The sequence below is a fragment of the Acanthaster planci genome, linkage group LG18 (genome assembly GCF_054643075.1).
Source record: "Acanthaster planci isolate LZ-2023a linkage group LG18, COTS_SCS, whole genome shotgun sequence".
In the NCBI taxonomy this organism is placed as follows: Eukaryota; Metazoa; Echinodermata; class Asteroidea; order Valvatida; family Acanthasteridae; genus Acanthaster; species Acanthaster planci.
This window is the reverse complement of record NC_141794.1, coordinates 4443983-4466769: the sequence shown is the minus strand read 5'-3', so window position 1 is coordinate 4466769 and position 22787 is coordinate 4443983. Positions and strand designations below refer to the sequence as shown.

The 22787-nt window shown below is 43.9% G+C and overlaps 1 protein-coding gene across 11 annotated transcripts in view; it reads left to right on the top strand.

Moving 5' to 3' along the window:
* LOC110978304 (uncharacterized) overlaps nucleotides 1-22787 on the top strand; it is a 202026-nt gene that overhangs the window by 91739 nt on the left and 87500 nt on the right. For all 11 annotated transcript variants that reach the window (XM_087148903.1, XM_087148906.1, XM_087148907.1 and 8 more), the window contains one exon: nucleotides 13217-13355. The gene's annotated coding sequence lies outside the window, so the exon portion shown is untranslated. The remainder of the gene's footprint in view (nucleotides 1-13216; nucleotides 13356-22787) is intronic.

The following is a 22787-nucleotide window of genomic DNA, read 5'->3' as shown; positions in this document are numbered from 1 at the left end:
GTCTGAGCGAGGTACGAACTTAGGATGGGGGTGTTTCCATGACCCACCAGTCGCCTTTGCCTGTGACGGCCGTCTAGTTCGGTTGAGGATTCCTTACGGAAACAAGTGCTCTGAGCTTCCCAATTCGAAAGGCGCAATAATAGCATCAGCTTGGAAATTTATATACAAGTAACTGAGTAACTGGAAGCTAATGCCCGCCATCCATCCGAGTGTTGGCATTGCTCCAATTATGACGTCCTGGCCGCCCCTGATGATAGTATAAATGCAGCAGTTGGCCATGTAGGCCTATAATGCACTATTCAAAGCACGAGGAAAAACCTGATACATCAGCTCTGCTATCGAGACATCGTATTCCACCTTATCCATTCAGCTGGCATTTGCCTCGCATGATCAGACAAGACTATTTGGTATTTCTTGACTCTGCATGAGATGAAATTAATGATAGAACGCTAGTATTTGGCATGGGGAGAGTATACAAAATATCGTGGATGATAGTCATAGGAGGAGGGGTACATACAGACAGGCGAGAATGGAGTATCGCTTTTGATAAATTTTTTGTTTCCACTTTTCATAGCACGCGTGGTTTGAAGAAAAAAATAGGGTTGCTCGCTTGACTCGCTCCATCGAACTGTCCCCGCTCATTCAAGACGGCGGAGTTAAACCGGGGTAACCGATTCGTCACGCAAGCAGAAGCCCCATTCGCCGCCGTCTACTGAGTGCAATTTCCTTAATTGACGCTTCCAGATCATATACTATCAATGCTGCAGTTCAACGGGACTCGGCAGCCGAGTCTGTAACCTAAGCCGCGAAATCCTAATGAATTGGTTCGGACGGTGTTGGACCCTGTGTATACACACACGATGGATATGGATGGGTATTAACGAACATCTTTGCTGTTGGGACCGCGTTCCGGGTCTGCCCGCCTCCGGTGTATACCTCTCCATTATGCCTGCGTACACAGCACGGAACCTTGTGTGTACTAACGGCAAAGAGATCGGTGACCCCCGCAATGAGCCTCTTCCGTGGGATCCATGTTTCACCGTTCTGCTAACATGAAATAGGCGGAGCGATTGTAACTCGAAGGGGCAAAACTACGCTTATTTTCCAAAAAGGCCGAAGGCGTGCCCAGTTGTGCCGTATAATATTGCATCATTGTAAACGTAATAAATTTTCAACATGGATAATTTTTTCCCTCACAGGCATAGGCACATGCTTTTATGGGGCAGAAACTTATTAAATCATTTAGTTGCCGCATACAGTTTGACAAAGGCCTGTTAAACCCATGTTTGTTAAAATTATTACATAAAAAATGACTTTATTGATGTCAGTAGCTCAAGCTGGTGGGTACATGGTAAGGTGTCGCGTGTCACGTGCGAAAATCGACTATGCCCTGTGCAAGAAAAGGTGTATGAATTTATGTGGCCGTTGGTTGTAAAGACGCGTATTTCGACGGTAATGATTTTATGATCATATACATGTAATACGAAATGTACTCGGGTGGTGTTATACAACTGTGTGTAAACTGGAAACACAATACATTGTAGTTGTTATGTGGTTGGGAGAATTTGTACGATTGAACTTTTAACCCGGTGTTCAAGCAAAATCATTGGTGCTCTTGAGGCCGCGGTGGTCTGCGGTTGAGAACGGTTAAAATAATCAAAGTGGTTTGGAGCGACCACCCTCATACAGCGAAGCATATCATTGAATGGACATTAACTCCAATAACGTAGTTCATTTTGTACCAAAGTCCGCAGACCAAAGGCCATTTGCGAAGTATAAAGACTTAAGCCTGGTAATTGTACATTCACGTTAAGGGTATAGGCTGAATGTCAAAGAATCTGAGTACGAAATGAATGCCAAAAGATCTGTGGGCAAGAAATGGTGATGGAGCATTTTTAAAATGTATATTACTAACAAAACGTTAATACATGTGTTACAGCTTACAGATAACCATCTCTGAGAAAATACGTACGTCTATAATTACCGGTAACGTTCTTTAGAAACTGGAGTTGTACGGGTGATATCATTTTACAGATAGCTGCAATAGACCTGTTAAATCAACTATGTAGCATCGCATGGCCTGTTTTGGTTTTCATGATGTATCTGAAAAAAAGCAGTTTCGAAAGCGTTGCGGCTTCGTGCATTTTTGTCCCATTTTTATTGCAGAAAAAAGGATAAATCAGAGGAAAGGAATAGTATATTTCAAAGGCGGCAATCAAATCATAATTTAGAATTTAGGCCCAATGGAGAATTACATGTGTCTAACGTCTGTTAGACAGGGGCGGCTTAGCGTTTCCTCACCCCTCCCTCTAACTCTAAACCCTCGCCCAGTGAGTCAGCCTGACCAAAAGTAACTTAACTTTCAGCTGACACCAAGCGTCTCTGTCTCTCGAAAATCTCATGCGCTAGCAAGTGCAGCTAGTTGCGTTGTCAGAAGTAAACCGGGCATGTCAGAACGAAATGTGATCTGCTATTTTCACGAAGGAGGACCGATTCTATCGTTTTTAACTGCAAACGATAGAATAAATGTTTAGGATTAGTAATGGACGGAATAATTTCATTCGATGACATATGGAATGTTCTATTCCACCCAGCTTCGTCACGTGGAATTGAACATTCCATGTGCAACCTGAGAAAATTTCTCTCACCACCGCACTCATATATCATAGATATTTGGTTTTTGTAAGTTTGACTTTGTTTCACGGGATGGTTGCACGTTTGCTGACAACGACCAGAAACATGCGTTTCCTTTTCCAAATTGCGTCCCAATACCGCACGTTTACTGATGCCCATCCTTCCTGATGCCACCGCTCAGCCTTTTCTTCCATCCTGTCCAAGTCCCTTTGCAGCGACTCCTCTTTTTATGGGAGGCAGTCTGTAGCAAACTTCTGGTTCCGTAACAAAAAAGTTCTCGATGACCACCGCGAGTCCAACCGCAGATTATTTATATTTGGCCAGAACTGGATGTAAATGGCCGCTGTTTCCGGTGTTTTTCTTCCCCTGGACGTAATGCTGTTACGTTGAAGCTTTTTGACCATGCTTGACCCCACTGTTTGAGAGTGGTTTGACGACCGTTTTATCAAATAGCTGTGGCCTTTTCTTGGGAAATCTCATTCTTACGACAAGCAGTGGCGTAACTGAAGGGGTACGTCGAACACCCCCCGACTTCGCAGCGTGTACCCCAAACGGTGTGACTCAAGACTCAAATAGCTTTGTTTGTATTGCAACAATAACCAGCTGCATTTAAGTTCCACCTGTAGCCTGTGTGAGGGTGAGACTGTATGAGTGTGGACCACATCATTCTGTACAAGGCATGAGAGAGGCAATTAGCGATTCTTATTGCTGTACATTTTGTCTGGTGTACGTACATGTATGTCTGAGGTATTCGTTCTCAAAACGTACTCCACTGTAGCTCAAACGCTGTAAATCGGTTGTTTAGCTTAAACCTAATCATGACTTGGATAGACATTGGATTCAACCGCTGGATTTCAAAATACACCTCCAGGGAATGTTTGTAATTTTAATGGTAATAGGGTAAATGTATAAGTGTATTTAATGAATTAAAATATAGCTACAATTCCCGAAATGTAGGACATACTGTTTCGTATGTAGTAGGCAAAAATAACAAGAGACCAAGCAAATATGACTTAGTTTAATACCTTGCTTCCCCTGGTAAGAAACACTTGGTGTGTGACGTGACCTCAGTGTAGAAACATGTCAACCCACAGGCCAAGCCTTAGACAAATCTGTTGAAATCATTTAATCAGGTTTCCAAACTACGAAGCATGATGGGCCTGCGTTCTCATCGTCGAATATAAACATATTAAATACTCTTTCCGCTGTAAGAAGCTTCCACTGAACGAAAACATCCGTTTTGATCCCACTGCAGGTCGAATGCGGTTCGGTTGTTTACTTGGAGTTGAAAAAGGTACCAATGATTCGGCAGACGGTACCGGGCGATAAGGGAGTCGTCCCTCGGACATTTTGAATTAGTTCAGGGTCGGCCAACAGGCCTGGGGATTGGGGACTTCCTCAATTTATCACTTACAAAAAATGCCAACGTTGCAACCGAATGTGAAACGCGGGAGGTGTGTAACCGGAAATCACATAACACACTCTGAATGTAATGCCGATTTAAGTTGGTTATTGGTGGTGCTTGTCAGCGTCTTTTTTCCTACTTAAGTGTGTGGCCAGAATACTTCGATCAATTGGAATTACAGACATTTTGCGGCGGTTTATGATGAGGCACTTCATATTGTAGTGGGCACACATCTCTCTTGAGCACTGATGCGATATTCAGATAACTCATCAGAGCCGTCATCTAAATTAGAACTTAGAAGGTTTGTGATCCCCTTCTGACAGTCAAGTACGGGCCTAGCCTTTCCCAAACAGAGACTAGTTAGCGAGGCAGAAAGCAGGTCACCAATCTTTGATTACAAGGTCTAGCTCTTCTCGGTCAAACACCAAAGAAATGCCCGCACGGAGGCATGGTGTTAGGGTCAGGAAAACAACTGCGCTAGTGGTAAAAGCCCAGGGATTTACCGGGTCTGATCTAATTGCGTGTTTTCACTGGCCTGAATGGACCCCGCACGAAGAAAGTACATACAGGCCATACACATTCAGGTGTTGTAAAGGGTGCCTATTCAGGTGCAATGTTTCTTCCCGGCCCGGGGGGGTATAAGACGGGAACACCTTTTGATTCATGACCTCGCTGTGTTTAGAAGTTTAAAGCAAAGGTGCTAAAATGGCCCGTTTGTTCGGGCACATAATGCAATTTTCTTGTCCCAAAGTCACGTCAGGCGACTGTCCACCGGTTGTGTTTACCTCTCGGAGAAGTCCATCGACGTCAGCATCGCTTTGTGGAATTATCGTAGCGGCCTTCGCTGCGAAGACGTAGATTTACGGCTCAATTTCCGTGCTCGTAATAATGATTGTTCAGTGTTGACAAATTGGGAGGGGAGGAGGACTCTACGTGTAGTAGAGTGTTACCTGCGCAACTCTGCACACCATTGAACTTGATTTGAATTGGATTGTCTTCCTGAACCCATGCTGCGTGGGCTCCTCATGTTTTCGCCGCATTGGTTGCGGTACTCGTTACCGTAAGTCTGTCTCCGGCGACGTGCAAAAAAGGTTTCATTTTGCGACTTCCGTGATTCTCCCATAATTTATCACTCTCGATTATTGAAGATATAGTACTGATCCTATGTCATGAAAACTTTTACCAACCTGAATTTTTTTGGTCAAATGGAAAATTCTGGTCTTTTTCTTCAAATTCCGCGGGCAGCGTATAGTAGTTGTGCAGCGTCTCCTGGTCCTATTACTACATTCTGTGAGGGTCCTCAACACCAGTACGACAGTCACCCCTTTCTTTGATTAAGACAGAGGCAAAACGCAGTGTACGTCTTTTGGGCGTCGTTGTCAGTGTGCACGAGACCAGCTTCATCATGCCTTGATAAAAGCTGTGGCTTGTACGTGTTCACCTTCCGTGACATTTCTCTGGACCGTCTAAAAAGATGTTTTTTCTCCTGTCGCACGTTTGCTCTCGCCGGATAATGCTCAATAATTAACGGTGTACGGTAACAGTGATTGGCCTCATTGGGATTTCACACCTTCTTTATAACACCTGCAACGAACTTTGTGTGAATGGTGGTTTCTGCCCCACCCCATCACCGAACGCGTAGGTGGTCAAGTTTACCCAATTTCTTAAGACACAGCGCAGGTAAAAAACTGCAACCTCTCACATCGGCTTTGCCGATAAGACATTGTTTATTGGTTCGGCTTTCGATAAACGGATTACCGATTTTGCGGATAAAAACCACCTGGTTTAAATCAAAACACCGCCATGTTGTATGCCTTTCTTGCTTGCTATTCTAATAACCTCTGTCGTTCTTATTTCTGTGGTTGACAAAAATAAGTATCACTAATGAAATAACGTGGAGAGTAAACTCTCAGACGATTATGGAATTCGCCGTCTCGATGTAGCCGCGATTAGATTGGACAGTTATCAGCAACGGTTTAACCTCACCGATGAAAATAGATTCGACTCCTGGGATTCTGCACGTACGCTCACAAGTTCGAACCCTCGATAGCTTGTGAAAACCGAAATTTCAGTGCAATCGGCCATGATATGTTGCTAGTCTGGGGAACCTAATATAGCCCGGATCCCAAATTTACTTCTGTGATAAGACGTCCTGTAACTATGGCTAGCTAGCACAAATGCCGCGTTTCCTTGTTCTGTGTGTCAATCAACAAGTAACAAAACATGGTCTTTAATCCTCAAAACTCTCAAGGCAGTTTCAAGAGAAAAAAGCGGAGCTGTCCAAAAATAGAATGTACACACATATATGTATATAAATTTATATAATGAAAAACACAGTATATCACCCAGAAGACAGACAACCGGGGATATGATGTATAGGATTTTAATCAATTTACACAAAGGACGGGGATTACCACTGCAACATGCATGTGTTAATCTAAAATAGGCATTAATTGGAATTGATCAAAATCAGAGCTTTTTGTGCCTTTCCTTCAAAATTGCCAACTTCCTTCCCCCCTAAACATTACCATTCTGTGTTGCTTATCCAAATTCTCAAGAGTGGTGTAAAAGAAGAGAATGTTCCTTCGCTCTGTTCAACCCCCCCCCATCAGTCTGCAGTCTTGTCTCATCATGCTCAACGGACTTCACTTCCACTCTAAATTGATAAAGAGCATGGTCGTGTCTCGCGCAGACCAGACATGGGGTGCCCCAACGCGTGGCAATAGTTTCCCCACTCGCTTCCCCGATTGATCACATTACGGAAGTTGTTGGGAAGCCGTTCGATTTCTGCCTTATGTTATCAGCGACACAGCTCCGGTAAGTGAGACGAGGGATGGAGACACGAGGGAGACATCGCGCGGGACGCTCGGGGCGCAAGTGTCTAAAAACATTTCATTACAGTGACAAGCGCTGGGTCAGAAACTTTGAGCCAAGGAAGGCTGACTGCATGGCGTCAGTCGCTCATGCAGTCTTGTTTATCATAATTAGCGACTTGAAATCAGACTAACTGAGAACTTTATTCTGAATCGATGGTGACTCGGCTCGAGATATTTTAAACCGTGTGTAAATTGTAAAGGTGCATTTTATTATTAACTTGTTGAAGATAAACCGAAATTTTTTTTGCCGGGAAGGAGAGATGAAATATGTAGCAACAGGTAATTTGGAAATAGAGGCAGGCTGTAACTTAGACATGAATTTTGGGAATATAACACAATTCATTCGTTGGGACACAGAAACTTGCGCTAAGGGACTGGCCTCGCTAGCGTTTGGTTCACTTTGTGATGACCTTGAAAACGATAGCATCGTATTCGTTATTCGGTCTGTGGGCCCAAGTGATTGCCCTCCTAACCGACTGCTAGAAACGTGGGCGGCTGAATCATTGGCGAGATAATAAATGTATTGACACTTCGGTTGTGAATGGTAAAAATGAAAACTATACCGCAGGAATCACGCTATCCGCTAAATCGTTGTGAATGAGCGCTACAAACAACTATTTATGCAACAGCATAACAATCGCTTCCGTCTCAAGTGAAAACGCTCGATGTTATTGTGTAAGACTTCCTGTCCAGTCGGGCCGGGGTGGAGTGACTCATCCTCCCAGTGCGGTTAGGCCGCTGCCCGGCATGTTTGTGCCGTTGTCAAAGGGGCCGGACGGGCTTGGCGGACGGCTGGGGGTCGCGCCGTCTGGTTTTTATGTCCGCGGCAAGCATATGGAAATTCTGTCTCTATCATGGGGCCTACTCTTTATCGACAGAGTAGCCCAGCCGTTAGGGGCCGTCCACAAAGTACGTACGCACGACGGGGGGGGGGTGTACATCATGCTTACGGGGGAGGGGGGTCTGAAATGCCGGCATTTCGTGCGTACCTACTTTATGGTCGGCCCCTTGATTTACTTTACGTAATTATGCAGGGGGGGGGTTAGAACACAAATTTAGGACAGTTTGAAAGTCTTTTGGACAAGTTGGTGAGATAGAGGTTCTTCAGGAATTTGAATTTTTCATTTTTCCTTAGGTTTTACCCCTCTGAAACCCGTGAAGCTTCAAAGCAGTATTGTTGTTGTCTGATCCTGCAGAAGGAAGTTTAGCTACACTTAGCTGATGTTGAAGTCAAGAAAGTTATCTTCCATAACTTGCTTAAACTTCAACTTAACTTAAACTGTCAATTTCAGCTTGCCTTTTTAAAGAAAGCAAACTGGAATGGGACTAGTCTGGAAATGTGATATATCAGTTGGGGTTGTTCGTAAGGTAAAATAACTGGATGGTAGAAACTCTGCAAGACTGGTGTCGACATGCTACAGACAAAAATGAGTTGATGTTTGATGGAGTGGAGGTCGGATGCGTAACTTCGAAGTGTGGTTGCCAGTGTTATAATTTAGGAACTCTAGTGTCGAGGCACTCCGCTTGTATTCAACATAAATGATCTGCAAGAGCAGCGTACAAGTTTCCTCGGGGAAAATGATGCAAAGATTTCACTGGATGACACTATCTTGAAGTGGCCGCCGTATCATATGGTGAATTATTCCAGAGTAGGGCAACGAGGGAAGCACGTGTTGTGAGATTACCAAGATAACTGTCGTTGGCTGTTTGCCCTCTGCGGATTGTATGCAACATGTGTTGATCTTATGAAAGGGAAACTCACCAGTTCACCATTCCCTTATTGCATTTTTAGACGAACAGGTGTTTTAATGATATCAAAAGTATGCGGTGCGTATCAGTGTCACTTATTCATAGAAAGATCTGGAACGCACCTGTCATTTGTTTGTGGGTGTTCAATCTGATCGGCACGGTGTCTGCGCGCCGCGCCGATGCGGGTTGACGTTGCCATAGAGCATGAAGGCTGCACTTCCGGTAGTAGTGTGCCCAATTCGCAAACACGTGCATTCAGTAGTGCACAGCAGTACATGTACAGCGTGTAAGAAAACCACGTGTAAATGTGCCCCGCCCACCTTTGGCAGTGTGAATGACCCCAGATTGAGACTACCGTGTGCAGTAAATATATTACATTTGCACAATAATATTCTGCGTGGTACCGTACGTAGGATCACTCTTGTGGAGAGTCAGAACTTGTGTTGCTTTTTGTTACTTGGAAGTACATGTGGCAAGAACGTATCCAGTAACGAGTAAAACTAAAGTTGACTTTTGTCGTGGATGGGAAAAAATCTCTTTAAGATAAAAATATGTCTGCGACCCATATTTTTTTTGGCAGGAAGGCACAAGATATCTCAAGCCCTACAGATATCTGCATGGCGACGTCTGCAGCAAACGCTTTCTTTCAACGTGGGAAAGACATAAATCATCTGAGGTGGTCATCGTAGGCTCAGTGGAGGGAATCCAAGCAAGAAGCTAGACATGACTCAAGTATATAAATTCGTCCTTATCTATCAAGTCGCACAATGTGCGCCAAACCGTTTTATTTGAGCTGCAGCAATAGCCTGAAAGATTTGGCCTTTCCCTCTCACATCGACATCTTTATTGATAAACTTTACGCATGGAGTGTTCAAAATACGGGTTAAAGATTTCAGTCTGCAGTATGGTGGGGTTTGAGAGACAGTGACTGTGGTTACAGACTCGACGCAGTTTCTAGCAGGACTGGTATTGGCTATTTCAGTACCAGTTGAACCTCGATGCATGGGGCACCTTCTTCGGCTGCTTGGTTGTTGTTGATTGAAAGTTCCTTCGTCGCTCTCAAGCAAAATATGCAGCTGTCACCCCCTGTGCTTAAGAGTGTCCTTCGATGATTCAGTGGGCATGTCTGCTGGTTGCGTTTGATCTGCCCCCACCCCAAGGACGACCGTCTGGCTCCTTGTCATCTTCCCCCAAATTATAAGAAAAAGATGCTCTTGTAACTAGGTGCATATCCCGTCTCCGGACAATACCAAGCGCCAATTAATGTCAGAAAAAAGGGACATGTACAGGGAAAAATATTTCCCCCCGAAGGGGTTATTTGGACGAGTCTGTATCAATTCCCGTCCGGTCTAATTCCCGCATCGGCCGCACACCTGGACTTATAATGACACACTGTAATAATAGAAACCTGAAGTTTGTGTGAGACATGTACAGACTCGAAGAAGGGTGCACAAACTTACAAAGGAATGAAAACAACTCTTTCCGTCACCTGTGAGCTTTTTTCTCTCTGCCGCCCCAAGGCCGAGGATGCGCCTGGGTGATTTGGGTTACAAGTCCCCCCGTTAAATCTTTTGGGGGGAAGTGTCGCACGTGCAGTCGTGCAAGTCCGACCTTGGGTGCTCGGCCGATTCTCATCTCAAGACGTGATATACGACAACACTTTTTAAAATCGTTTCGGGGATCCTCGTCGATCTGCCCTTCATTGAAGGTGAGGGGATTGGTTTCCCATGTTATGGCTTGGCTGACGTTCACTTACAGTCATCGGAAATCACAAGTTACCAACCTGAAAAAGGTGGTATTAAATAACATTAACCCTTGGGGTGACGCCGGATTTATTCCCCTACGGATATCGAGAGTGTTGCAGTGGCGTATTTAATGGTTCCTAAAGTACCACCTTTCTGTGGTTTATCTCAAAATAGGCCTATTTCTTAAATGATTGCTTGGACCATGACTAGGCCTTGAACAAAATGGGGTGATAAGAGTTTTCCTTTCGCCTCGGACATAACTATTTCACTTCGGCCCTGGTACGTCTGAGCAAGATTTTAGTCGGCATGTATCTTACCATGTGGCTCCCGGGAGAAGTAATTTACAGTCACGCCGTGGCTGGGGGTGCGGATGTGTCGTACTGAGAGTCTGAGTGAGACTTTTATTTGACGAAAAGGATATGCGATCACCATACTGAAGATTTCGCCCAAATGAAACCTCGGTTTGGAAGAAGAGACTAATCATGTTGGTGATAATAATGAAAGAAATACATGTAAACACCTGATGTTTCCGCCTGACAAGGACACGCAAACTGTTTATGTAGCTTAGTAGTAAAAGGATTCTCTTCATATACAGAGAAGGGCCGCAAGAAATTTAGTCCACCTTTGGAAACGAGTTCCCTTGGTCTCCTTGGCTTAATCGGGAACGCATCATTAACGATCCCGCACGCCACGAATAGTGTCCAGTTATTTGGGGCATTATAAAACTTCAAAAGTAACCTGTACGGTAGAAAATGTGGTACCGTTTTACACGATGGGTAATTGGTGAATGATCATGTGTTGTATTTACCCCAAGCTGAGCCGTCGTCCGTTCAGCAGGATGTATTAATTTTAGAAAACAGGAAATGTGTGCAAATGTATAGAGGTGGAGCTCTCATTATTTTGAGCGTCGTAAAACAGAAACGGATATCTGCTGTTGAGACGAACACAACAAAATAACGACGCGGGCAAAGAACTTGGCAAGAGAAGGACGTTTGCCTTGTTCCATCACAGACTGGCTACAAGTAGCACCGAAGTGACGTCATAATGGGAATACCAGACTATGAAGAAGCCTACCAGTGTTCTTTTCAAAAGCGATTTCATAAAAAGTTGTTTCATTTTGTTATGTACTCTTTAAGACTGAAACAAATGACAAGAGGCAGTAGGCCTACGTGTCTTTTTATTGCAGGTTTGAATCTCCTTAGCGTAGGTATTACGTGTGTCTAATGAGCAATCCAGAGATGTAAGGAATCACTGATTTTTGTAACTCAGTCAATTCGAGTCATTAAACCGTCGGGACTCGAGTCGCTAAATATTGTGACTCGAGTCATTGATTTAAGTAATTACAACTCTAATTAATCAGAGACATTTGGGAGACGTACTTTTCCTATGAAAAGGCGCTTAGAATTTAAATACAAGTTTGAACACTTTATCGTACCCACTTTCCTTTACATGTTTAACCCACGGCGTTTATTATTGTTTTACGTATAGGAATGTGTTTAAATGCTTAGTGGATTTCAAAAAGCTGAACATGTACCATGGAATAGCGCTTAGCATTTAAACACATTCCTAAACCATTTCAATAAAAATGTCGTGGGTTCAACTTGTATAAAATGTGTACATGACTATTGGTAGTGATTGCTAATTGACAGGTGAGTGTTGGTTAGGCTAACGGGATGGCGTTATGACCTTTTTTAATTGTCTTACATTGCTACTGCCACACCTCATCGTATCGAATACACTGGTTAAATGTGACTGTCCACAGCTCGTCGTGACTTCACGCTTGTACGCAATCTTTGGGGACGTGACATTTTGGTAACCACCTACGCGCTCCGAACGTTATTTGCCCGAGAGCGCGCTTAAGCTTAAAAATAGGCAGCATCATGTACGCCAATTGGGCAGGTTATCAGCGGGATATTGTCCTTTGTGTATGTTGCAGGATGAGTTCTATTCCAGCGAAGGATTTTTGAATTGGCATCGGATGAGTCAAACAACGGTTTATTTTTCAATCTGATTTCCGCTGGCATTTGGATCAGTTTGCTTGATTTCATCACCGAGATTCATTGTGTTTGTCATTGTGCGCCATTGATTTGTAGTATTGTGTTGTCCATCCAGGTATATTGCACTGTGTGATAAAGTAAAAATCGTGCCTCAGTCATCCCATATAATAACACTATAGCCAAATGAAACTTGCCGTGAAACTAACAACTCTACAGCCGTCATTTTCCCTTGCCCTCCCAGATCCCTTAAACTACACCAGGAGGTTTGGGAGGATTTTTGCAGGATGGAGGAAAGCAGAGCACCCAGCCACCGTTTTCTTATCTAGCGACACTCATGACGCCCATTCGAAGTTAAGACCAGAGGAGTCACATGTACCTCGCGTTTCCTGCACACATGATTTATTATAAAGGATTCAGACGGGATCTTTGTAAAAAATGCTCAGTCAACCAGCACTGCATGTGAAGTAAATTCGGGCGGTGTGTATCAGTTTTTAATTTCTTTTTTAATCAGTGCAGTCCGGGTTACGTTTCGACCCCTTGTGAGCCTTTGACGTCCTTATCTGATTCCACATGTAATCTTCCAGTGTCCTGATAAAGTCACTTTTTTTGTCGGGGTTGAAAGCAAATGTGTGATTATCGAGTTATTTGTTGAATGTTCAGTTAACAATGCATATCGCTAAGACACAGTCGCAGTACTGACCTTATTTAGGGTCATACCCGTGTGCACAAGGAAAATAAAAATCGAAAACCGAGGCCTGGAGGCAAGAGAGAGTATGGTTCGATGTGTATTGTTTTTCATCTTAATCACAGTGTTCCGACAGCCGAAGGGACCACTGCAACGAACCCGGAGGCGCTTCACCACGGAGGGATGGACGGGGGGTCCAAGTCAGGCCATTACCTGGGCACCGAGAGGGTCTCAAGACGGAAATAATTCTTTGCTGTTGCTCAGGCAAGTATTTTTTTGAAGGGGGGGTGGAATGGGGAAATTAATGCCACTTCTTGCATACGCTCTTCGACCTGCATCGATCCAAAATTGTGATAGACAGATATAGCTCGGGTGACTGTCGCAGTTAACCGAGACTCTTATTGAACTGTTGCACAAGAAATGTGTTGGCAGATTGGTGGATACAAATTCCCTCCAGGGTCAAGGTTGCAAGGGTCCATGAGTATAAAGTACTTTCCTATAAGTACCTTTACTTAATGGTACTAAACTTAAAACTTAATTTTCCAATTTCATTGAGTGTTAGCGGGTAAGTTATAACGGCGTCGGTGTTGTATGGCAAAGTGGTGTATTTTGTACCACTCTAGTACCAGTAACCTTGTCAAGTTACAGCTGCACTGAGAAAAGATTGGGCATGAAGGTGTACATCAGTCATTACGACGTAAGTGCCAGTCCATCTCTTGTATTTAACATAGGCTTTGTATTGGAACAGTGTTGGCCTGTTTAACATGAAATATGGGTAGCATAGAGAGAGCTTGAAGTTGGTGTTTTCAGCCGCGTTGACATTATGTTTGCCGTGTTGTGGTCTGTGCATGAAGCACTATTTCAGAACTTCATTCGGAGTAGTTTCTTGTCATTTTTCTAAGGAGCATTAAGATAATTTGATATTTCCTTAAGTTTGGGCGACCTAACGGGGCATGTGTTTGCGTTTTTACCAGTGTTGGACTTTTAGTCATGTACACCTGTAAACTAAGTCCAGTGGGGTTAAAAAAAGAATCCGAGAAATCTGTGCGCCGTGCGTGAGGTAGCAACCGTAAATTAATCCCCACCTTGCATCCCGATTGTTCGTGATTTACAATGAGTCTATGACCAAAGGAGGGTGACATTCCTCCCTTCTCACGGATTCAACCAGTCTGGAGGCCTGCCGGCTGAAAAACACAGGAGACGCGGATAATGTACATTATCCGTTATCCGTACATGCAGGCGTCATGTAAGATAGATGTTAAATGTATACTCGGAGGTAAACACCGACCTGAACCTTTGGCCAAAACAGCCCCTGGCGGGAAAGCTAGACGGACCAGACGGCTGGTGGCCGGGTCAGAAGTTGAAAAGTATTATAAAAATGTTTCCGTGCGAGCTATCGGTGACACCTGCATTATACACAATGTTAGATCTCCGTTTCTAAACTTGACCCAAATTTCATGACACCTTGCAACCCCGACCCGTGAAGTAGGTGAGGCGGGGTCGAAGGTGACTCACGCCAACATATGTTGTCTCATTTCATGTCGGATTGGCTGACTGGGACCCAAACCAATCAATGAATCACTTGTTAAGCGCAGTATTGTACTAACCAGTAAGTATACGCCCTCCGTTGTCTGAACCGAGAGAGTGGCAGGCACAAATTGAAATATATGCAGATAGCTTACATTATTCATATATACAAATACACTTGCAAGCAAATTATATGTATTGCAGGTTACATGACCATTTTAAACTAAGCATGATGAACATACATTCTTGATATTTGCAACTCGTTTGGAATGAATATAAAGAAATACATTTTACCGATTGACCGAAGCACTGCAGACAATTTGGAATACGGGTGATTCACAATAGTGCTCCTCCAAGAGTTTGCAACGTGTTGGCCAATCACGATGCACGAAATCTTTCGACCCAATGCGCGTTTGGAAAGGGTCGACAGATTTCGCGCGTTGTGATTGGCTAATGCGTTGGAAACTCTTGGAGGCGCACTATTGTTAATCGCCCCTATTAGTACATTGCAACAACTGCTGCACACAGTAAATGGTCCGTGCATCGACGTACTGAGAAATGAGTGAAAACCCAGAGTGTCTGCCAGTTGTTGATATGGCGACAACTTGGAGAAGTCGGAGGAAAGCAAATTGTTGACACAGATACAAATGTGATGGGATGTACACAGAATTTCCTGGCGAGATTACCAACAGACACTGAAATATCGAATTCTTTTTTAATGCCTTGCATCGTGTGATGACATGGATGGGAAGGCCCACTGCAACTTTTATTACAGTTAGGCCTATGTTACCTAAGATTAGCTATGCTTGTGGCTGCCAAATGTGCAGCTTTCCTTTTCTGAAATAACTCGTTGTGGTGAAAATATCGGCGGATCTTTTTTACCTCATGGCTCCCTGTCATGCCCCACGTAGCCCCCTGGCTATACGCGTCTGTCAACGCCTTCCCTCACCATGACCCCTCTAGGCATCTGTAGAGTCGAGGGGCCGCTCAGTGCGTCTACAATGGAACTGTTTGTATTCAAAAAAGTTGCATACTTGACCCATCTAATGTCTGGGTCAAGTTGGGCGATTTCATTCTCAATGCCCCGATATTTTTTTGGTCGCGTTTGAACAGGGGAACAGGGAGTCGTGTCATTTTCTCTCTGCAGGTCACATGGTCCAGCGTTTACCTGGGGTGTCACTCACTTCGCCTCTTCCTTTGAAAAAAAGGGTGCCGGATGTGTTTGTGTGTGTACATGTGTTTGCTTTTGACTTAACAGTCATCTGTCTTTCCCCGATAACTGTCTGTGGGACAGCGAGGTTTAACTTGAATTCCAGGGATCTGATAACCGATACGGCGTGGGTGGAACTTGACCGCAGGTGTGACAAATGAGAGATAATGACGTTATATGAGCTTCGATCAAACAATTTTAATCAATCCATGAAGTTTCCTTAACTTGAAATAGCAACAAATATGGCAGGTTGCCTTGAAAATGTAAATGGTGGCCTCTGTGGACAAACTGTTTAGTAAATTGATTGGTTGGCTGATTATGACAGCTGTCTTCTCTTTTGTTCACAACTCACTTACTGGTTTGGTTACAGGGACACTTCACTCCTGATTGGAGGAACCGGTTTCATCTCTTTCACGTCTTCCTCCCGCGTTTTTCAGAGTCAATCTGGCGTTCCTGTAGACTGCGCGTTAGTAATTGTCACGTACGTTCACTCCAGTGTTAGTAGACCGTGCGAAGAAATTTGACAGCAAGAAGGCTATCGAACTTGACGAGATTTTCAGTAACAGGATTTGATGCGTCCCCTTGACTCATCAGCGTGAACAGTCAAAATCCTGTCAGTTTTTAGACACGCTGGAACTTTTGTCGACAAGTTGTATTAATTTCGTGATATCCACAAATATTCCTGGGAATGCCTATATTCAAAAGAGTGTCTCTGGAACAGACGTTCAAAAGCATAACATATTTGTAAATGGTCTTCCAAACCTTTTATCGCTGTGGTAACTTCCCGCCAAAGTAGGCGTTGGCGAATCAAGTCGGAGAGGGCAGAAGACCGGCCCACCCATTCTGATGTCCCTCTTTCTGCGAAGTTTGTGGTTCCTTGCTAATGACAACAGTAGGCGAAGATATAATTCAGGGTCACAGTAAAACAAGTCTCGATAACCTTCCAAACCTCCCTTTTCCGCCTGATCCCTTGATACGCCCCTGATACTGCAACGTTTTCCGTGGCTCATGTGAGACCCTAATCTTCAACGTGATATCTTTCCCTTCCGCCCTGATCAGCTTGCTCTCGTTGTTCATTTTGTTTGGCGCGTCGGAAAATGAAAAAAAAAGTTGGCGGCTTAAAAAAGCCATAAATCCATAACAGTGCAAGACGTTATACTTAAGGCGAAGCTGTCATCCTGTACTACTTCCGAGTGCTATAGATCTTATCGCATCCGATGATATCGAGGCTGATTGATTTCCGATGCGCTCGGGGCCGCCATACAGCAACTGACTTCCGTTAGATCTTCCACTAGGGGTTCACTCGGAAAGGCACGGGATTTCCTGGGAAAGATAACGGAGCATCACTGGTTGAAAGCGGATTTTCTTGGCATTGCGTGGCAGGTCGGCCGGAAAGAGATTTACTTTCATTGCCCGTTCAAGAATAAGTTTAGTACGCCTTTATGATACTTGTACTGTCGAACGGCTGGAATGGAGTCTAGTGGAGTCAAGATGAAGGGCGCATTAGCAACAATTTGACGTGTTTGTCACAATATTCCATGAAGTCATTAGTTGGAGAACACAGATGAAGCGACGACCTGTAATGGAAAGGGACCACTTTGATGAAATATTCTAGTGATATCACTCCTTTGCATTTTGATAGGTCATATTGGATTAATAAAAACCTGTCTGAAAGCCTTCAAGTTTTTCTAATACTGCTATTCGGATGTGTGGAGGATATCCGCGTGCCCAAACATACTTCCACTTCGCAAATCATTTTTCTATTCGGTTGTTTTTAGAGTAATTAATGTTATAATTGAGTAACAATTGCATATGAATTGGACGAATTCTGAGAGTGCCAGATTCTTGTTTTGATGGAGGAAATTGTTTTTAGATGTGTCACATTGTTTTAGAAGTGTTTCGGCGGATGAAACACACGCTCAACAAATACACCAAACGAATCAGTTCGTGTAAACAGAACAATGTGTGTACAGTTCCTACGTATGGCGTAGTTCCTGGAATAGTGTTCTCGCGGGGTTGTGTGTTCTTTATTAGCGTTTTGTTACTGTCAACATAGTTGTGTTTCCATAGCCAGGTTAGGCCGCCCGATCAAGGACTCATAGGTCGAAGTCACCTGTTTCAAGAAATGGAAATAATTCCACCGTGTGCCTGCGTAGCAGAAGTGTCGCCCACGCGTGAACTTTGGAATTGTGCCACTCTGGCTTAGGGATGGCACTACCTGTGATCGATATACACGTAATTGTGGCTGCCCACTCACTGTTCATGCGCTCGACTGTAGCATCTCGGTCTTTGCACCTTGCGTGTAAACAATCTACCCATCCGTCAAAAAGGGGGATGATTGTAAATGACAAAAACGATGAAGACGGGTTGAAGGGAAGCAGTGAGAAGGTCGTTGGGAGGACTGAGGGTTTCTGCGAAATGAAGCAGGGGATGAAAAGAATAAAGAGTCTTGGAACTTGGTCTCGTGCGAATCCAGGTGTGACGCCTGAGGCTGAACTAAATGCTGTCTCGTCGCGGCGCGTAATCGTACTACACGGGGTCGTTCGACTGACCTTAGGCCTAGTGGGCGAAGACAAAATGCGAACTAAGGTGAAGAGGATTTACACAACTGCAAGAGCGTTATATTAACAAATCAAATGCACTGTACCCAAACTACTCGTCTTGGGCGAACACCGTGTGTAACTTATTGAGCGAGTGCCAAAACGTTAGACGCTTGCCCCTTGGGTTGTGATGTTAACACCTGTTTTTAATTGAATACCTCATCGCTTTTAGATATTAAGCGGCCGAACGGGTACTTATACAGTCGGACAAATTTTTCGACAGTTCAGACTGAACAAGCAATTTGTCCCATAAGATTCCTTGTTTTAACATCGTACTTTTTGCCTATAAAAACTGGAAAGTGTTCAAAGCTGTGCATATGGAGTGTATTCACAACTTCGAATTTTCGTTACTGCCAAAGCACTGTATAATTACCGACATAATTGTGAACTTGATCAATTGGGGGGCACTGTGATTTGTATGAAAAACTCAGCGTAAGGTCAGAATGTCTTCCGTGCCATTGAACCTGCTGGTCAGGCGCGGCAGGTACATAATGAAAGCAGACTTGTGGCCCAGCTATTGACGTTATTGATTTCACCCCCGGCGAGACGGGGCTATTGTGTCGATTAGTGATGACTCCTCTGGCGCGGTGAATAACAAACGAAAAAATAATATGGAAAATCACCTTAGAATGTGGTTCTGTAGAGCTTGTTGTGAGAGACAAACATGTTGTTGAGCAAGTGTAGTTTTTTTGGACAACAATAACATGCGCCCTTGTTGTTATACCCTTTTTTTCTGGTCTGCTAATCACTGTCAGGTCCTTGAACTCAAAACGTCGTTCTTTCAGTGTGGGTGTGTTACAGTATACACATGTACCCATGGGTGTTACGGATTTGTTCGAGGAATGAGAGAAAGGTCGAATGAAAAGATTCCAATTGTTAGTGCTTTTTGGAGCAGTATGGGGCACACACTGAACAAAAGAGTGCTGCAGACCTGTTTATTCTTCGTATTTGTTTCGCACCCGTGAGTCAACTGACACTGACATTGGCTACCTGCAGGAGTGAAGACGATAATAGTATGTCTAAATCTTGAACCGGGACAGCATGATTCCATTAGGTTTCGTCGTGTCACCAGGGAAGAGTTAGACATTGCCGCCTCCTGGCCGTTCCAGTTGACGCCAGATTCTAAGAAAAATTCCCTTATTGCCTCAAATTTTACTTAGGCCTATTCATCGTTAAGGTGTCATTTCGGTCTGTGCCTCGCTGACAGTGACAGACAGTCCCCTCGCAAGTGATGGTATGTGGGTAATTCCAGATATTTAGAGTCCTTTTTTGTGTCCCTGTCTCATCTGAAATATGATTTTGTAAGCTCAGAACACATTTTCTAAATTCCAAGAGTGATAAATTAATGCAAATTACCTGCCAAACAAATAGTAATAGTTTGAAATCAATTCCGGTGATATTTCAATGTCAAATAACAAAGGTCAGATGTAACTGGGACACAAAAATGTCACACTTTTGAACCCCAGTTTAAGCACATTTCTAAACACATTTTTGTACTCCGGCTTTTTTGACATGTTTAACAGCGACATGTTAAGTGTTATGCGTTTAAAAATGTGTTAAAATGGTAAACGGATTTCAAAAAGCTGAACATGTACCACGGAAAAGCGTTTAAACACATTCCTAAACACATTTTAATAAAAATGTCAGTGGTTAAACGTGTGGAAAAAAATGGGTACAGAAAAGTGTTTAAACTCTTAACGTTGTTTTTACAGTGTACAATTTCTGGAATCACCCACGTGTCCTGGTAATACGATACACCTGCAGGCAGAACCTCAAAACGAAATAAAAAAAGAAGAAACTGTGCAGAAAATCCACTTTTGAATACGGATTTCCTTGTAAGTTGTCCTCCCAGTGTCACAAATTGTGTTTTCGATTCTAGTTTTAAAGAGCGAGACGGTGTAGTTGTGCGAGACGGTTTAGTTGTGCAACCTTTACATACATGTACATGTCGTTCGATTTGTCCTTTCAAATGGCTGTAAATCGACAAAATGTGACTGTGGACCTTCAAATCAATATTTATAGGGATTTCATGTCTGAAAAGAAGCTTAATGATCACAATGTGTGTCACGAATATAAAGGAACAGAGTAGCAGCGTTTGGTCAGTTTAAACTGCAGTCAACTGTACTAAATTGCACTCCTAAATCCCACATAATGGAATAATAAACCGGATGGCATTGAGACTGTGACAGTTGGTGGACAGAGATGACCCTATTTATGCTACTTGGAGTTTGAATGGTTCCTCGATGGTTTTCTTGCAACCCACGTGTTGGCCTACACAGAATTTTCAAGAATGACATGGCTTTAAAAGTAACCAGAAAAGCAGTGCGAAGTCTATGAGCTTTTGCGGAGAAGAACATGAAGAAAAGGGAAAAGACGTCAGAGCAGCGTGAATGGGTTTTCCGCATTGTTTGCGGATAACAAGGTCAGATGCGCTGACCCCGTCTGATGGACAGTCAGATGCCGCAATTGTCAATCTGCAGCTGTTTAGTTTTGTGCGCTGATCGCGCACCGGAATGCGCATAAATATAAACGCACTTATATGTGAATGTCAGTTGTGAGCCTGTGGCGTCTCCTCACCGTATCAGCCGAAGTCACATTTGATCTATCACTCAAGGCGCAGATAGGCAGAGAAAGGATGCGGAGGGCCTTTTCCCTAATCGCAATGAATGAAGGTCATATCTCAGAAGAGGCTCGTATCTTTCTCATTGCGTAAAGAGTTCCATTGAGTGATATATGAAGGTTGCCAAGGAACGCGGCTATTTATCAAAATACTAAAAATTTATGAAATTGGCCGGTATACTTTATAAAAAAGATGCATTAAAATGAAATTTAAGGAATACGTGTATGACATTGGTGACGCTATAAACAAGTGCCGTTGCTTGTTGAATACGAGCATAAAAAAGTTGTTATATTCCTTGGCTCAGACCCGATTCAATAACCTCCATGATAGCTGTAGCTCCTGACCGAGTGCCCAACCCGTGCGCTCGATACATAATTACATGAACTGTATATTGAAACAGGTAAATTATAGAATCAGCTGTGGTCTGCGAAGAAAACGTTTTGATTTGGAGAGGCATTGCAGAAATTCTTATTTTAATTGTTGGCATACCAAGCTACGGAAAGGTCGGATAACTTCAACCGAAGTGCATGACGGTGACCGTCTTGAGCCGTGCCAAACAGTCTTAACTCAATAGTTTGTTTCCGCCTTGAATGTGGGTCAGGGCAGCCGGATCACATTCCATATCGATGATACGTCCATTTACTGTTTAGTCCTTGGAGAGCACAACATTTCGTTTGTTCAAATAAACTTTCGTATCAATGATCGACCCGCCTGTCTCGGAAAAACCCCGCGGAGTGCGTACCCCCCCCCCGAAGTGAGAGGGCACGAACCGGCGCGACCGATCGAGTGTAGTGAACTCGTGAACTGTCAAGTGAAGTCGGAGCTGGCCAGGGGCCTTCCAGTGTTCGCACGAATGATACATTTCGTCTCTCAGCAATTTTGGGGCGATGATGGACACTCCGGTTCATTGTGCGTTACAGTCGACAGCATTCGGTGACGTGTGCAGAGATGCGTTTGATTATGGTCGCTGTACTACAAAAAGTCTTGCTCGTACCACATCAAGGCATGTTCGTGCATATTTGTACACTGGTTGTATCAATTTAACCCTATAGGCCTAGTTTACATGACAACATTAAGTGACTTTTTCGTGAGATTCTTTTCAAATTATGAACTGCTTGGTCAAAATCAGTATGCTGGATGTTGTGTCTTTTGAACCCCATTGTGCATTTACAGAAGTAGATCTATTATGTCCGCAGAATTTGTTCGATTGGCCTGGCCTGTTAATATGCATCATTATATAGTAAATAGTCTGAAACTGGACCGTGCTGCAACTACTGTACATATATTTCAGTGGCTCGGGGCGCATGACTAGGGTTGCACAGGAGGAATCGGCAATTCGGATCGACTTGGGGGACGCCAAATGGGTGTTTTGCTGGGGGACTTCCTCCAAGGAAATTGCAGATTTCCCGAGGAACGGGAAGAGTGATTGGCCGCGGAGAGTGTTCTCCTGTTCCCATTCATCCATGATGGCAGGCACGCTTTGCCGTCTCGTGTATATACCATCACGGGAGGACTTGTCAACCAGAATCAAGTTCAATGTTATCCCTCGACCTCGTCCTGGAGGGGGAGCCGGCACAAGTGCTGATTTACCCGTGAGCCTAATTGGAGGAGACCACTGTCCAAGTAGGCAGATAGTCATCCCTCCATCCATCTCAATAATAATCAAAAGGCTTTTGCAATCACTCGCAAAAGCTGGGGGACCTAAGCCGCACAACTTGTGATGGGAAATCACGGTAATC